Source organism: Bubalus bubalis, chromosome 2, assembly GCF_019923935.1.
Source record: "Bubalus bubalis isolate 160015118507 breed Murrah chromosome 2, NDDB_SH_1, whole genome shotgun sequence".
Classification (NCBI taxonomy): Eukaryota; Metazoa; Chordata; class Mammalia; order Artiodactyla; family Bovidae; genus Bubalus; species Bubalus bubalis.
The window spans coordinates 154,283,478-154,301,918 of NC_059158.1; the positions used below are offsets into that span (position 1 = coordinate 154,283,478).

The window sequence follows — 18,441 nt, forward strand, 5'->3', positions numbered from 1 at the left end:
TCTCCTGGAGAAGGGATAGGCTACCCACTCCAGTATTCTTGGGCTTCCCTGGTGGCTCAGCTGGTAAAGAATCCACCCACAATGCAGGAGACCTGGGTTCGATCCTTGAGTTGGGAAGATCCCTTGGAGATGGGAAAGGCTACCCACTCCAGTATTCTGGCCTGGAGAATTCCATGGACAATATAGTCCATGGGGATCGCAAAGAGTTGGACACGAGTGAGGGACTTTCACACACACACACAAGCAAACCAGGTAACAATCAGATTAGCCTTTTAGAAAGATGGATTTGATAGTAGAGTTAAGGGAGTCATTCTCATTGAGGAGGCTTATAAAGTAGGCTGTGAGCAGGTGAGAATTTGAACTAGGAGATTGTGAGAATTAAAAGGAAAGAATTAATTCAGGATAAAGGGTTTAACTCTCACAATTTGAAGAGTGATTGGAGGTGGAGGTAATGTGAGAAAAGGAGTTTAAAGGTGACCAGCTGTCCCACTTTATCTAAGATTGCAAGTTTTCCTGGGTTATGGGATTTTTCTGTGTTAAAACAGATAATCCTGGATTAGTATGGCCTCAGAAGTAAATTAGATGTGAACAAATGGAGATGGAATTTGGGGACTACATTTTGACAGAATTTGGCTGTGAAGATGAGGAGGAGAAAAGACTATACTTCCAGAATCTAAGAGAGGTCTCCCTTGTTTCAGATGGGAGACAACTTGTGGAAAGGACTAAAGATTTTGGAAAGAGAAAGCTGAAAGTGTTAGTCACTCAGTTGTGTCCAATTCTTTGCAATCCCATGAACCGTAGCCCACCAGGCTCCTCTGTCCATGGGATTTCCTGGGCAAGTATACTGAAGTGGGTTGTCATTTCCTTCTCCAGGAGCTCTTCCCAACTCAGGGGTTGAGCCTGGGTTTCCTGCAGAGTCTTTACCACCAGAGAAGCTAAAGCACAGCAAATTGAGTACACACTTCAGTAGTTTGGAGAATGCCAAGGTATGCACAGTCTTTAGTTCTTTGAGGCAAATTGATTTAGGATAGAGAACACGGAGTCCTTAGGTTCACGTATTTTAGAAAACAGCTAGTGGTAGAGTGACAAATACCTTGGATACAACTTCACGTGTTATAGCATGTCAGCGGACAGCAGTCAAAGAACATTGTGGGAAAAGTGCATCAGCCATGAATTAATAAAATCAGGATAATTTGTTGTTGGGTAAAAAGGTGCCACAGCCACCTCCTTGATTTAAAATAGCTTAGACCCTGTGCAAGAGAGTTCAATCCTGCTAATGGAGCATCAATGAAAAAGCAAAATTTTCGACTCATTTACTCTCAATACTTAGATGTGAAGTGTGTGTAAAAGCAATTGGTAAAGGAAAACCCACAGAGGAAATATTACTTTAGCAGCGACCTAAATTTCATGCTCATTTTCTTTTGGTATAGGGTTTTTTGTTTTTTGTTTTTTTTTAGTCTCTCAGAGTTCTGTAACTAAATGTTCTCAGAAAGCATGTCTCTTATTTATTTGTTTTCCTGTGAATAAACTGGAGCACTAATGCTTGGATGGAGATGGAAATGGCAACCCACTCCAGTATTCTTGCCTGGAGAATCCCCATGGACAGAGGAGCCTGGAGGGCTACAATCCATGGGGTCACAAGGAGTCAGATACAACTGAGCGACTAAGCACAATGTTTGAAAGTAAAATTCTCTTATGAATAAAATTTCCTCCTTGTGTGTTCCATCTATGCATAGAGTTGTTTATGACAGTGACCTTTCTATCTGTTGTTGGGAACTCTTTGTGTTCTGGTCTTATTTCCTACAGTATATTGGAGAGCAGGAGGAAATAGAAATTCATATGCAGAGGGCCTTAGCATACAGCAGAACAGCATTTGAATTGAATATAGGTCCATAGAAAGATTGTGTTTCTTTAATCATTATTAATGTATTTTTTTCAAATTGGTTTTAATGGCAAATTAAAATTTATATTATTAATACTATTGCAAATCTGTTATTACCCTGCATGCTAGCTACATGTTAGCTACATGCTAGCTACATTACATTCATTAATATTAAGGAAAGGACTCTGAAAAACTTTGGTATATATAAAATGTTCAGCAATTGTGGTAAATACATCAATAATTAGAAATAAAGTTCATTTAATTAGTTTATTTTCTGAAAATATTTCAAACTCATTGGTAAAAATGTATATATTTAAATCAGTATCTATATAAAATAGAATTAAACATGTAAAACAAAGGAAAATTCTCTTAATTTAGCTTATTAATAATTAGACAATGCAAGTTGTTAACTAAGTATTATTATAAAAGTCTAAAAATATATGACTGCAAATCTAGAACTAAACTGAATCATTTCACTTAAGCTGCATTAGCTGTTCTGGTGAGTTTGTTTCTAAGCTGCCTCATTTATTTTTAACACACAAAACAAATCTTGACACACCCAGATTTTTAAAAATTCACATTTTATATATAGTTTTTAAAGGGTGCATATTATACATTGTTTATATAATATGAAATTAAGTTTTTGTATAACAGGGACTTATGAAGAATTTAAAAATAAAATTTTGTAGTTACATATTATGAGATATTGGAAAAAAAGTAACCAGGATAGCTATTTTGTTTTCTAATAGTAAAGCCTGTACAACATACTGATATGGATATTATTAGACTCATAACATCAACTACATCTGTAGTATCCTGATAATCTCCTTTTTATAACTTTTGTATTAGGTTAATTCCTTGATAAATGATAAACTGTCAGGTGATGCTGAAAATATGAATCTAAAATGAGATGAATGACTCCCTTCTCTTAGTGAAGCAAAAGCAGAACATTTTGTCATCTCAATGTGATCAACTAGTATTGTGACTTTTCTAAAATATTTTTTGATGAAATATGAAAATAACCAGTGGATTATATTCCTATAAATTAGTTTTAAACCTTTCACTCCCATTTCCAAACATATACTAGTCTTAAATCTTTAACCTAATCTAATAGCTTCCTGTCAAAGATAATGAATGTGAAGACCTCTAAGTCAGTCTGTAAGTCAACTGGACAGATCGGCTCTGAATTTTGTGGGAGACTAGGAAAGGCTATAAATCTTTGTAATTACCAAATGGAGGCTGTTAAATAGCTTGCAGTTTGGAAACTCATAAAATTGCTCTATTTTATAGGACTACATGCAGAGTATTTTCCGTCAAAGTTATGAAACAGTAAAAATCTTGTATTAAAATTTAAAAAGCAGATTGTAATATTGCCTGAAAATGATGTATAATATAGTACATTTAATGAAAACATACAATGCCCTCTCAAAAAGTGACATGAAAAATCCAAATATACATCAGTGATTTGGAAGCCAACATTATTAGTCATTCACAAGTCCAGTGAAAACTACTAAGGCTTTGAAATTGTTTTGGAAAAAAAAAAAGAATGTTGTCATTGTACAGTAAAACATAGAATAGAATGAGTAATACATCTATGAGCTGTTCAGAGCGAGGCTGACAAAAATTAGAACTGATGACATTTCACCTCTTGTGATGAATCAGACACACAGAGTTCATGACTTGGACTGCCTTTGGTGGCCATGCCTTGCTCCCCAGACTGACTCAGCAGGCTCGCAGTTAGCATACCGTGTTGTCCTGACTTAGCTATAGCTAAAAGATCCAGTAATTGATTCCTCTGTGTTTCTCTGAAGTGAAAACCCTGAGAACTTGCCACAAAAAGTAACTCTTAGGTCCTGTGTAGTGGTAACCCATGTGACTGCACAATTCAACCTGCACCCTGTCTAGTCCTGTTGTTCTCCTAAGATGCTATCTGGTGAACTCTGAAGGGAGCCTGACATTATTCAGAAGCCAGAATCTGGAAACAAAGGCAATGATTGTACCTTCTCTCTCTAGGTTTTATTCCTCAGCCACATTGAGCTTAGTAATATTTGTTGAAGATCTTTGTGCCATGCAGTGTCATGGGTTCTGGATTGTTCTGTTACAGAGTCCCTGCCATCAATGAACAGCCTACTAGGGAGCAGTCACAAAGAGAAATTATCTTAAAATAATGTAGTATTAATCGATGTAAACTCATTGTAACTATAGCTTTGGCTTTTTGTGCCAAAGCTCACTATTCCAAGAGGTGATTTCATGAATAACTCTGAACACCTACTGTGTACCATCATTTTACCTATAAGAGCCATGCAATGCTAAATGGAACCACCATTGTTATCTGTATTCAGTTTAACTCAGTTGCTCAGTTGTGTCGCACTCTTTGCAACCCCATGGACTGTAGCATGCCAAGCTTATTAGGAATAGAAAAAACAAAGGCTCAGAAGAGGAAAACATGTTGTCCTAGATCATCCAATTGGTCAGTGGGTGAAATAGGAAGCAGGTTGACTCTTCAGCCTCAATTCTATATTTTTATTTTACAGCCTCTAGTTTTGGTTGGATCTCACTGGTTCTCAGAATAGTGTTAAAATGCCATTTTAGTGAGAAAAGGTGATTCAGTATGCTTACATTTTTTCAGAACATTAACACTGTAACTCAATGATTCACAAGTCAGATTTATGCTTGAATTTAGCAACCATGAGATGTGCAAATGATCCTTCACAAAGACACAAAAACTCTAGAGAAAAAAGTGCATCATGATCTGTAGCTAATCAATTTGGATATTGGATTTTCAAATTCATCCAGTTATTCCAAGACACTTTTCTTAAAATTTTGCTAGGCATTTCTCTCCTCCTGTGGTTGATCATTTGTTTTTATTTTTATTTTATTTTTTAAATTAATTTATTTTAATTGGAGAATAATTACAATATTGTGATGGTTTTTGCTATATATCAACATGAATTGGCCACAGGTATACATGTGTGCCTTGGAAATGAACAGAGATCATTCTGTCGTTTTTGAGATTGCATCCAAGTACTGCATTTCGGATTCTTTTGTTGACCATGATGGCTACTCCATTTCTTCTGACGGATTCCTGCCCACAGTAGTAGATATAATGGTTATCTGAGTTAAATTCACCCATTCCAGTCCATTTGAGTTTGCTGATTCCTTGAATGTCGACATTCACTCTTGCCATCTCTTGTTTGACCACTTCCAATTTGCCTTGATTCATGGACCTGACATTCCAGGTTCTTATGCAATATTGCTCTTTACAGCATCGGACCTTGCTTCTATCACCAGTCACATCCACAGCTGGGTATTCTTTTTGCTTTGGCTCCATCCCTTCATTCTTTCTGGAGTTATTTCTCCACTGATCTCCAGTAGCATATTGGGCCCCTACTGACTTGGGGAGTTCCTCTTTCAGTATCCTATCATTTTGCCTTTTCATACTGTTGATGGGGTTCTCAAGCCAAGAATACTGAAGTGGTTTGCCATTCCCTTCTCCAGTGGACCACATTCTGTCAGATCTGTCCACCATGACCCACCCATCTTGGGTTGCCCCACGGGCATGGCTTAGTTTCATTGAGTTAGACAAGGCTGTGGTCCTAGTGTGATTAGATTGACTAGTTTTCTGTGAGTATGGTTTCAGTGTGTCTGCCCTCTGATGCCCTTTTGCAACACCTACCATCTTACTTAGGTTTCTCTTACCTTGGGCGTGGGGTATCTCTTCACCGCTGCTCCAGAAAAGCACAGCCGCTGCTCCTTACCTTGGACGAGGGGCGTTTCTAAGGCAAACCATTCAATATCACAGTAATCCAAGTCTGTGCCCCAACCAGTAACGCAGAAGAAGCTGAAGTTGAATGGTTCTATGAAGACCTACAAGACCTTTTAGAACTAACACCCAAAAAGGTTGTCCTTTTCATTATAGGGGACTGGAATGTAAAAGTAGGAAGTCAAGAAACACCTGGAGTAACAGGCAAATTTGGCCTTGGAATACAGAATGAAGCAGGGCAAAGACTAATAGAGTTTTGCCAAGAAAATGCACTGGTCATAAAAAACACCCTCTTCCAACAACACAAGAGAAGACTCTACACATGGACATCACCAGATGGTCAAAACCGAAATCAGATTGATTATATTTTTTGCAGCCAAAGATGGAGAAGCTCTATACAGTCAACAAAAACAAGACCAGGAGCTGACTGTGGCTCAGATCATGAACTCCTTATTACCAAATTCAGACTTAAATTGAAGAAAGTAGGGAAAACCACTAGACCATTCAGGTATGACCTAAATCGAATCCCTTATGATTATACAGTGGAAGTGAGAAATAGATTTATGGGCCTAGATCTGATAGATAGAATGCCTGATGAACTATGGAATGAGGTTCATGACACTGCACAGGAGACAAGGATCAAGACCATCCCCATGGAAAAGAAATACAAAAAAGCAAAATGGCTGTCTGGGGAGGCCTTACAAATAGCTGTGAAAAGAAGAGAAGGCAAAAAGCAAAGGAGAAAAGGAAAGATATAAGCATGTGAATGCAGAGTTCCAAAGACTAGCAAGAAGAGATAAGAAAGTCTTCCTCAGTGATCAATGCAAAGAAATAGAGGAAAACAACAGAATGGGAAAGACTAGAGATCTCTTCAAGAAAATGAGACATACCAAGGGGACATTTCAGGCAAAGATGGGCTTGATAAAGGACAGAAATGGTATGGACCTAACAGAAGCAGAAGATATTAAGAAATGGTGGCAAGAATACACAGAAGAACTGTACAAAAAAGATCTTCACGACCCAGATAATCACGATGGTGTAATCACTGACCTACAGCCGGACATCCTGGAATGTGAAGTCAAGTGGGCCTTAGAAAGCATCACTATGAACAAAACTAGTGGAGGTGATGGAATTTCAGTTGAGCTATTTCAAATCCTGAAAGATGATGCTGTGAAAGTGCTGCACTCACTATGCCAGAAAATTTGGAAAACTCAGCAGGGGCCACAGGACTGGAAAAGGTCAGTTTTCATTCCAATCCCAAAGAAAGGCAATTCCAAAGAATGCTCAAACTACTGCACAATTGCACTCATCTCACACACTAATAAAGTAATGCTCAAAATTCTCCAAGCCAGGCTTCAGCAATACATGAACTGTGAACTTCCAGATGTTCAAGCTGGTTTTAGAAAAGGCAGAGGAACCAGAGATCAAATAGCCAACATCCGCTGGATCATGGAAAAAGCAAGAGAGTTCCAGAAAAACATCTATTTCTGCTTTATTGACTATGCCAAAGCCTTTGACTGTGTGGAACACAATAAACTGTGGAAAATTCTGAAAGAGATGGGAATACCAGACCACCTGACCTGCCACTTGAGAAATCTGTATGCAGGTCAGGAAGCAACTGTTAGAACTGGACATGGAACAATAGACTGGTTCCAAATAGGAAAAGGAGTACGTCCTAATATAGGCTGTATATTATCACCCTTTTATTTAACTTATATGCAGAGTACATCATGAGAAACGCTGGACTGGAAGAAACACAAGCTGGAATCAAGATTGCCGGGAGAAATATCAATAACCTCAGAATGCAGATGACACCACCCTTATGGCAGAAGTGAAGAGGAACTCAAAAGCCTCTTGATGAAAGTGAAAGTGGAGATTGAAAAAGTTGGCTTAAAGCTCAACATTCAGAAAATGAAGATCATGGCATGCGGTCCCATCACTTCATAGGAAATAGATGGGGAAACAGTGGAAACAGTGTCAGACTTTATTTTTTTGGCCTCCAAAATCACTGCAGATGGTGACTGCAGCCATGAAATTAAAAGATGCTTACTCCTTGGAAGGAAAGTTATGACCAACCTAGATAACATGTTCAAAAGCAGAGACATTACTTTACCAACAAAGGTCCGTCTAGTCAAGGCTATGGTTTTTCCTGTGGTCATGTATGGATGTGAGAGTTGGACAGTGAAAAAGGCTGAGCACCGAAGAATTGATGCTTTTGAACTGTGGTGTTGGAGAAGACTCTTGAGAGTCCCTTGGACTGCAAGGAGATCCAACCAGTCCATTCTGAAGGAGATCAACCCTGGGATTTCTTTGGAGGGAATGATGCTAAAGCTGAAACTCCAGTACTTTGGCCACCTCATGGGAAGAGTTGACTCACTGGAAAAGACTCTGATGCTGGGAGGGATTGGGGGCAGGGGGAGAAGGGGAGGACAGAGGATGAGATGGCTGGATGGTATCACTGACTCGATGGACATGAGTCTGAGTGAACTCCGGGAGTTGGTGATGGACAGGGAGGCCTGGCGTGCTGTGATTCATGGGGTCGCGAAGAATCGGACACGACTGAGTGACTGAACTGAACTGCACTGATACATGTGTGCCCCACCCCGATCGTGAATCCCCCTCCCTAACCCCCTCTGCACCCTATCCTTCTGGATTGTCCCAGAGCACCATATTTGGGTGCCCTGCTTCATGCATTGAACTTGTACTGGTCACCTATTTTATATGATAATGTACATGTTTCACTGCTATTCTCTTAAATCATTTGGTTTTATAAGGTAACTGGATGTTTTCAAATATTCTAAATCAAAGCAGAAAATTCTGTTTCTACATGTTTAAAAAATTTTGAGTTAAGAGTTTTGAAAGGTGGTTGCCCTTACGTATTTGCCAGGGGAGGCACTTCCAAAAAAATTACTATCAAATGCTCCATAAAGAAAGTTTCCTTTGAAAATGATTCTTTTTTTTATCTCTGTCAAAGATGTTACCTTTGCCTTGATGATATTATTATTTTCTAAAATATCTGCTTTACAGTAAATGGTCATTTTATTTGTCATTTAGTCGCTGAGTCATGTCTGACTCTTTTGAGACCTCATGGGCTATAGCCTGCCAGGCTCCTCTCTCCATGGGCTTTCCCAGACAAGAATACTGGAATGGGTTGCTATTTCCTTCTCCAGGGGATCTTCCTGATCCAGAGAATGAACCCACATCTCCTTCATTGCGGGCGGATTCTTTACCACTGAGCCACCAGAGAAGCCCACGTGGTCAACAAATGCTTATCAAAACATAAATGGTAAAGAAATTAGGAATACTTGTGTTCTGGGGGAAAAAGCACATAACTTATTTTAAGATCAACTTCAGAATTATATGTTTTGCTAAAACAGTGAAATTCTGTGGGTGTATAAAACTTTTTCTTGGTCACTCTAATTTATCACAAAAGATTGTAAAAGTTCTAATTGTCAAAGGACTCATTTGAATAAAATTAACCAGCTTAAAAATACTCAAAATATTTCAAACTGCTGTAATACATTGCAGTGCATGAAAACAAACAGCCTCACTGCATTGTTTTCCATATATTGTGATGCACCTTACTTTGGACACCTCAAATCAGAGAACTTTACATTTGTTACACAAATCCTTTGCAAAGCTTACTGCTCCCTCACAAAATAAATGTCAGCTACTATCAGCTATTAAACTCACTATATCATAACCACATGAAATTAGCCAATATATGTGATGATCTTTCTTTTGGAAAAGCTTTTCTTTTTGCTCTTTTTTCAAGCTGAAATACCTCTTCCTCCCTTCAAATAGAGAGTTTACTTCTCATTGTAAAGACTTAACTTACCTTCCCTGAAGAAGGTCTCCATGTTTGTCCATTTGGATTAGGTGTCTCAAGAGACAACTAAGAAAATTTTATACCACGTAGTAGAATTTTGCCATTTGAGGGGCATATAGTACTTAAAATGTTGAACTTGACAAATGAGGCATTTTTTTTTTCCCTCACAAAAATACAAACCTTACCAGTTTTCTGCGTTTGTGTGTAATAATTAATGGATTCAGCAATGTGGTACAGCAGATATGTTTGAAAAATAAATGAGCTTCTTTGTGTTTCTACAGAATATTTGACTTAAATCTATTGCCTCATATATATGTCAGACAATACAGCACAGTAATAGCTCACAGCCATTCTGCCGAGATTCAAACCCAAATCCTGCTGCTTATTGGCAGTGTGGCATTGGCCGTAAATGCCTAAAATCTGTGTTCCTTAGTTGCCTCATTTGTAAAACAAAGATAGTTGTACTCTGTATCACATGAGGGTATAATGGGAATTGAATGGCTGAGCATATGAAGTGCACAGAAAATTGACTAATCTATGTAAGAACTTAATATATTTTATGTATACTTCTAGAATAACTGTCATATATCATAACTGTTTGTCTACTAATATTTCTCTGTTAGGAAATTCTGATCTTTATTCTCTACTTTCACATCCTTTGGCATAATAGATGATCAGTAGATTTTGAAGGAAGGAAGGAAAGGAGGGAGAGATAAAAAATCAGATATCTTGCTTTTTATTAATATATAGAAAAAGATCTGAAACACTGCTTGCTAAAAATTAAAAATAAATATTTTTAAAAGCTAATAAAATAAAAAAATAGTAAATAAATCAGTTTAATATAGTATAAGGTTTCAAAAGATTATTTGCCTCATAAAAAGTTGTATTTCTTTTTATGTATTGTAAATAATCCATCTGACAATGCAGGAGACGGAAGAGACACAATTTCTATCCCTGGGTTAGGAAGATCCTTTGGAGTAGGAAATGGCAACCCACTCCAGTAATCTTGCTGAAAACATCCCATGGACAAAGGAACCTGGCAGGCTACTGTCCATGGGGTCGTGAAGAGTTGAACACGTCTGAGTGACTGAGCACATACATATACACCATATAATATGTTTGCATACATACCACAAATACCATCATTCTTTTTCTCTTATACTTGCAGTTAAAAGAAGTAGCATGACAATGGCCAGCAGTAGGAAGACTTTACTTTCGTATCTGGTTTCCAGGCTTTGATAAAAGTCATATTTTAATAATGGAAACTGATTAATAATGATGGTGTGTTTCTAACTGAAAAATATGGATAGATTAGTTTTATGAGATTATTTCAATTCAGTAAGAGTTAAGAATAAGTCATACTTCATGCACTTCATTTAAACTGAATCCAATAAAGATATAATGTTGAGGTATAAGATGATACAAGAATCAGTAATACTTCTAACCAGTTATGCAGGATAACTTGAATATTCTTGACAAGACAGAACTTCACTCTTGTCATAGTTAAGACACTATTTTGCACTGTCTTTTGTATTGATGTGGGCTTCCCTGGTGGATCAGTCAGGAAGAAATCTGCCCGCCATGTGGGAGACCTGGGTTCAATTCCTGGCGTTGGGAAGAGCCATTGGAGAAGGGAAAGGCTACCCACTCTAGTATTCTACCCTGGAGAATCCCCATGAACAGAGGAGCTTGGTGGGCTACAGTCCACGGGGTCACAAAGAGTCGTACATGACTAAATGATTAACTCTAGGGATTAGCTATTTGTAAAGCCTCCTCAGACATCCAATTTGACTTCTTGCATTTCTTTTTCATTGAAATGGTTTAGGTCACTGTCCTCTTTCACTTTCATCAAGAGGCTCTTTAGTTCTTCTTTGGTTTCTGCTGTAAGGGTGGTATCCTCTGCATATCGGAGGTTATTGATATTTCTCCTGGAAATCTTGATTCCAGCTTGTGCTTCATCCAGCCCAGCATTTCTCATGATGTACTCTGCATAGAAGTTAAATAAGCAGGGTGACAATATACAAATCCTTTACTGATTTGGAACCAGTCTGTTTTTCCATGTCTGGTTCTAACTGTTGCTTCTTGACCTACATACCATTTTCTCAAGAGGCAGGTCAGGTAGTGTAGTATTCCCATCTCTTGAAGAATTTTCCACAGTTTGTTGTGATACACAGTTTGTTGTGTGGGGCTTTCTTGATAGCTCAGTTGGTAAATAATCCGCCTGCAATCCAGGAGACCCCAGTTCAATTCCTGGGTTGGGAAGATTCGCTGGAGAAGGGATAAAGCTACCCACTGCAGTATTCGGGCCTAGAGAACTCCATGAATTGTATAGTCCATGGGATCACAATGAGTCCAACAGAACTGAGCAACTTTCACTGAGTTTTATACTACTCCATATAAAAGGGCTTCCTAGGTGGCACTAGCAGTAAAGATTCCAGCTGCCAATGCAGAAGATTCAAGAGACGCAGATTTGATCCCTGGGTCAGGAAGATCCTTTGGAGTAGGAAATGGCAACTTACTCCAATATTCTTGCTTGGGAAATTTCAATAAATATAAAATATAAAAACTGGGCTTCCCTAGTAGCTCAGCTGGTAAAGAATCCACCTGTAATGCATGAGACCCCAGTTAGATTCCTGTGTTGGGAAGATCCACTGGAGAAGGGATTGGCTACCCACTCCAGTGTTCTTGGGCTTCCCTGATGGCTCAGCTGGTAAAGAATCTTCCAGCAATGTGGGAGACCCAGGTTTAAACCCTGGGTTGGGAAGATCCCCTGGAGAAGGGAACAACTGCCCCCTCCAGTATTCTGGCTTGGAGAATTTCATGGACTGTATAGTCCATGGGGTCGCAAAGAGTCAGACATGACTGAGTGACTTTTGCTTTCATGTAAAATGGAAACCTTCCAAGTCTAATTCAGCTTGTTAACCTTGCCTCTTTTATTATAATATATATTTTTCAGTTCAGTTCAGCTCAGTCTCTCAGTCATGTCCCACTCTTTGCGACCCCATGAATTGCAGCATTCCAGGCCTCTCTGTCCATCATCAACTCCCGGAATTCACCAAAACTCACGTCCATCAAGTCTGTGATGCCATCCAGCCATCTTATCCTCTGTTGTCCCCTTCTCCTCCTGCCCCCAATCCCTCACAGCATCAGGGTCTTTTCCAATGAGTCAACGCTTTACATGAGGTGGCCAAAGTACTGGAGTTTCAGCTTTAGCATCATTTCTTCCAAAGAACACCCAGGGCTGATCTGCTTTAGAATGGACTTGTTGGATCTCCTTGCAGTCCAAGGGACTCTCAAGAGTCTTCTCCAACACCACAGTTCAAAAGCATCAATTCTTCAGCACTCAGCTTTCTTCATAGTCCAAATTTCACATCCATACATGACCACTGGAAAAACCATAGCCTTGACTAGACGGACCTTTGTTGGCAAAGTAATGTCTCTGCTTTTGAATATGCTATCTAGATTGGTCATAACTTTCCTCCAAGGAGTAAGCATCTTTTCATTTCATGGCTGCAGTCACCATCTGCAGTGATTTTGGAGCCCCAAAAAATAAAGTCTGACACTGTGGGGAAGAGTAAACACTAATGCAGGATAAAACACAATTATTTAGTTTATTTATTTATTTTTTTTAATTTTCTTTTTTTATTTATTTATTTTTTATTTTTTTTAATTTTATTTTATTTTTAAACTTTACATAATTGTATTAGTTTTGCCAAATATCAAAATGAATCCGCCACAGGTATACATGTGTTCCCCATCCTGAACCCTCCTCCCTCCTCCCTCCCCATACCATCCCTCTGGGTTGTTCCAGTGCACCAGCCCCAAGCATCCAGTATCGAACCTGGACCCCACCCTCTCCCTCTCCCAGTTTAGTTTAATGTCCTTGTAAGAATCATGTAACGCCTGCCTATCAATCTCCAGGCAAGAGTATGGAGTGGATTGCCATTTCTTTGTAAGAATCATGTAACCAAAGTTAAACAGAGATGTTTTTTATGCCTATTTTGATAATGCAGATAACTGTTTATGACATCATTCAGATTGCCAGTGAAGTTATATGCATAAATGATTGGTGGAAGTTAAAACCAGAAGATAAGGCATGAATATCACTATTTTAGATGTGATTGAACTTAGGTATGGTCTCTTGGCAAAAATAAACTTTTGGATCTATTTGAATTGAGTAGGATATAGGATTATCATGTAGGAATATTGAGGGTAACTTAATCATAGAATATGTTTGACCAAAAGAAAATACCTGAACACTGTCTTCAGCCCTTTCTGCCTTAAGTTGAGTGTAGAGAAAAATATAGACTTTGAAATCAGATAGAATGGAATTTGAATCTAGTTTCTGTCACTTCCTGGTTGTATAGTAAGGCATGATATTTAACACCAAAAAAGTTCAGCATGACAAGTGAAAGTGAGTTTCACAATCATGTCTGACTCTTTGTGATCCCATGGCCTGTAGCCTGCCCAGCCTCTCTGTCCATGGAATTCTCCAGGCAAAAGGACTGGAGTGGGTTACCATTTTGTTCTCCAGGGAATCTTCCTGACCTAGGGATTGAACCAGGGTCTCCTGCATTGCAGACAGATTATTTACCAACTGAGCCACTAGGAAAGCCTCTTTCTAAGGTAGAGGTAATAATTCAATCAGGGCTTCCCTGGTAGCTCAGACGGTAAAGCATCTGCATGCAATGCTGGAGACCCGGGTTCAATCCCTGGGTCGGGAAGATCCCCTGGAGAAGGAAATGGCAACCCACTCCAGTACTCTTGCCTGGAAAATCCCATGGACAGAGGAGCCTGGTAGGCTACCATCCATGGGATCACAAAGAGTTGGACATGACTGAGCGACTTTATTTACGTAATAATTTAATCACAATGTTAACACTGGAGCATGTATTTAGTAGTCAAAAATGAACACTTATTTTTCCTATATTGGTAGCCAGTCTTCTCACAAATGATGCTTAATGAAATTGAACAATTCCATTGCAGATTACTTCACTCAGTGTTTTGTCTTGTTGCTGTCACTTTCAAGAACTCAGTGACTATAATTCATTGCATCAATTTGTATTTTCACTGTCTATATAGTGTTTATTTGACCTATCTTGTCCATAGTCCCCTAATTTTAGTTTACCATATAGGAATTACTTAAGAATAATTTTGTCACTTGGTATTTATTCTTTTATACCTTCAACCGGTTAAAGCTTCAATAGTGATGACCTGGCTGTACTTCAAGATCATCTTAACCTTGAATTCATTGTAGCACTACATGTTAATTGTAGTTTTAAGGTACCATTGATGAAAGTAGAAATTAAATGCAGCATTTTTGGCAAGTGTTTCTGGCATCCTACTGTGGTTGTGATCAGTGTAAAGCTGTATATATCTACACCACCAGGAAATTATTAACAATTAATTAAAAGTATATGTCTAATGAATAATCATGAACACTGTGTATAATCATTTTTATCATTAATTATGCCCAAGCCTTTCACTCAATAAAGGAAATACTCAAAAAAAAAAAAAACACAAAAAAGACAAGGTGCTTTGTGTATCCCTCTTTACTTATCTCATACACAAATTATCTGAATTCTTAGTAAACTGAAGTAAATTCAGACACAGCAGTTTGTGGCAGTTATATGTTCTGTATTTAAAGGCAAAAAGTGTCAAATATAGCCATACAGGGCTTCCCAGGTGGCACCTAGTGGTAAAGAATCCACCTGCAATGCAGGAGACGCAGGAGACAGAAGTGACACAGGTTTGATCCGTGGATTGGGGAGATCCCTTGGAGGAGGTCATGGCAATCCACTCCAGTATTCTTGGCTGGAAAATCCCATAGACAGAGGAGCCTGGTGGGCTGCAGTTCATAGGATCACACAGAGTGAGACATGACTGAAGTGAGTTAGCCATACCAAGTGGCACTAGTGGTAAAGAGCCTACCGGCCAATGCAGGAGATGTAAGAGATTTGGGTTTGATCCTTGGGTTGGGAAGATCCCCTGGAAGAGGGCACAGCAACCCACTCTAGTGTTCTTGCCTGGAGAATCCCATGGACAGAGGAGCCTGGTAGGCCTCAGTCCATAGTGTTGCAAAGAGTCAGACATGACTGAAGTAACTTGGCATGCAGCCATAGAACAAAATGAAATTATGGAGTGTACTATAAAGTTTGAAATGGCTTCTTGTTGTTTATTTGACTACCTGGCATCCAAGAAATATTCTCTTTTGAGGGGAAACCTATAATGTATGACATTTGGTAGGAGGTAGGGCTGAGGAGGTCAGATTTTCTTTGTTTTTATTTTGTGGTTTCCAGGAAGTTAGCATATGGGTATACCCACCTAGAACTTTGAATTTGAAGGGAGTAGTTGCAAAGACAGAGGATCAGAAAATTATTGTTGCAATATTGTTGAGAGTCCACATTTACCAACAACAATGTCCTGATTTTTCCTATCAGGTATTTGACAATGTTATTGTTGCTTAGTTTCCTTTCATTCTTAGCTATTTTCCCAAATCTTATAAAAATGTTCTCTATTTTTTTTTTTTTTTGCATATGTGGGTATAGTTTTAGCAAAGTAAGTTTCTGATGCTTATATTCAAAACTCAAATAGTACAAAAAGATCAAAGATGGTCTATTTGATACTGAGTGAATGCAAAAAGAAAGCAACAGTAATCAACAACAAAAGGGAACCAATGAACAATAGTATTTATAAAGACATACCAAAGCAGAGAAGGCAATGGCACCCCACTCCAGTACTCTTGCCTGGGAAATCCCATGGACGGAGGAGCCTGGTAGGCTCCAGTCCATGGGGTCGCTAAGAGTCGGGCATGACTGAGTGACTTCACTTTCACTTTTCACTTTCATGCATTGGAGAAGGAAATGGCAACCCACTCCAGTATTCTTGCCTGGAGAATCCCAGGGACAGAGGAGCCTACTGGGTTGCCGTCTAGGGGGTCGCACAGAGTCGGACATGACTGAAGTGACTTAGCAGCAGCAGCATGAACCAAAGAAAAATCCTCAATACTTAAATATGTATGTATGCATGTATTTTATCCTAAATTACTCATGAGTTAAGGAGTAACAAATTATTAAAATAACAATTTTATTTCAAATTAAAAGTCATGAGCAACATCAAAAATATACTTAGAAGAAGTCATAGTCTTAAATGCTTTCATTACTGCTCAAGAAAATAAATCTAAAGGGAAAAAAAACTACTCCACAATATTAGGGATAATAGAATAAGTTTAATGAAAATGAAAGAAAATAGAAAACAATATTAAAGCACAATTTAATGGGGGAGGAGAAAGTAAAATTTGTTGGTATAACAAATCAGACCAAAGTGTCAAACAAGTACTCAGATACTGAACAAGGCCCTAAGCAGAAAGAACAAAACCTAAGGCCTGCTGCTGCTGCTGTTTAGCTGATAAATCATGTCTGACTCTGCAACCCATGGACTGGGACTCCCCAGGTTCCTCTGTCCATGGGATTTCCCAGGCAAGAATACTGAAGTAGGCAGCCATTTCCTTCTCCAAGGGATCTTCCCAGCTCTGGGATCGATCGAGCCTGAGTCTACCTGGGAAGTCTGGGGAGCTTCAAATGCAAATAGGGTGAAAGCTTTGATCCAGGAGAAAGCTGTTATCATCAAATTCCAAATTCAGCAAGAAAAGTAATAAATAGCAGAGCACTCAATTGTGAGTATTCACCTGTTTGCTCCCCAGACCTGGAGCCAAGAGGGTTTTTTATGTGATCTCCATAAGAGGTACCAGAATGCTGACTTAAATAAACTGTTAGCTATTTCTCCAGCAAAGTGGGCTTTTTTTCTCTCCGCATAGAGTGAGAACTTCCGCTTCTGGTTTCCGAATTCTATTTAATTGAAGTATCTGTTTATTAATATTTCTGATTCTTAATATCTTTATTAATAATAGAGATAGGGAAATATTATTTTTAATAATTGATTTGAAAATCTTGAAAAAATACCAACACAGAGTTGTAGCACTCATTAAAATGTCATAAAGTTAGCCCGATAATATTAAATGAGAAAAATCAGTAGATTTCCTCTCTATTGACAAAAGTTAAAATGCAAAGTAACAACATCAACAAAAAATCTACTATGTAAACAACAATTGTGTGTCTAATATGAGAATAGATCTTCATAACAATGAGATAGGTAAATATTGGCATTCATGTAAGGGATACCAAGTGCTTTAATTAAAAGAGACAAACATACCGCTCAACTTCTTTATAGAATAATATTATATATATATATTCAATAAAATTCTGATATTCTGATACTGTTTTTGCTTTGAGTGTTTTTGGAAATTGTCAAGGTCATTCTAACATTTTTATCTGGAAGAACAACTAATAAAAGTGGAAAACAATATTGATAATGAAGACTAGCTTACTAGGTATTAAAACTATGAAGTTACTATAAAATAAAACAGAACTGAAGAAAGATTGATAAATTGACCAGTGAAATAGAATATAAAGTCATGAAACAGATCATAACTAATAGTATACAATATAATCTCTTAATTTCAAAAAGAAGTGTCCTTGAGTTTTCTTAAAGAAATTATTCATTTTCTCACCTTTTCCCTTTCAGCCAGTCTCTATTTTAATCCACTGCTGTTGATTCCTAAATTCCTCTCCACCCAAATGCTGTGTATCTTTGCAATTTGGATGTTTGATTCAAGTTCCATCACCTTCAAAGAGTCTTTATGTCACTGTTCAATCAGATATTGATTCTTAATCATATTTTCTTTGTCACACATGTAAAATATTCTTCAGTGTGAAAAAAGTTATCTTCTCAAAAAATGCTAAAAAAAAATACACTGTAAAGTTCAGTTCAGTTCAGTTCAGTCACTCAGTCGTGTCCGACTCTTTGCGACCCCATGAATCGCAGCACGCCAGGCCTCCCTGTCCATCACCAACTCCTGGAGTTCACTCAAACCCATGTCCATTAAGTCAGTGATGTCATCCAGCCATC

The 18,441-nt window shown here is 38.3% G+C and overlaps 1 protein-coding gene across 1 annotated transcript in view; it reads left to right on the plus strand.

Annotated features, from left to right (window-relative positions):
• SPAG16 (sperm associated antigen 16) overlaps positions 1 to 18,441 on the plus strand; it is a 1,086,909-nt gene that overhangs the window by 679,580 nt on the left and 388,888 nt on the right. The gene's annotated exons all lie outside the window — the stretch shown is intronic.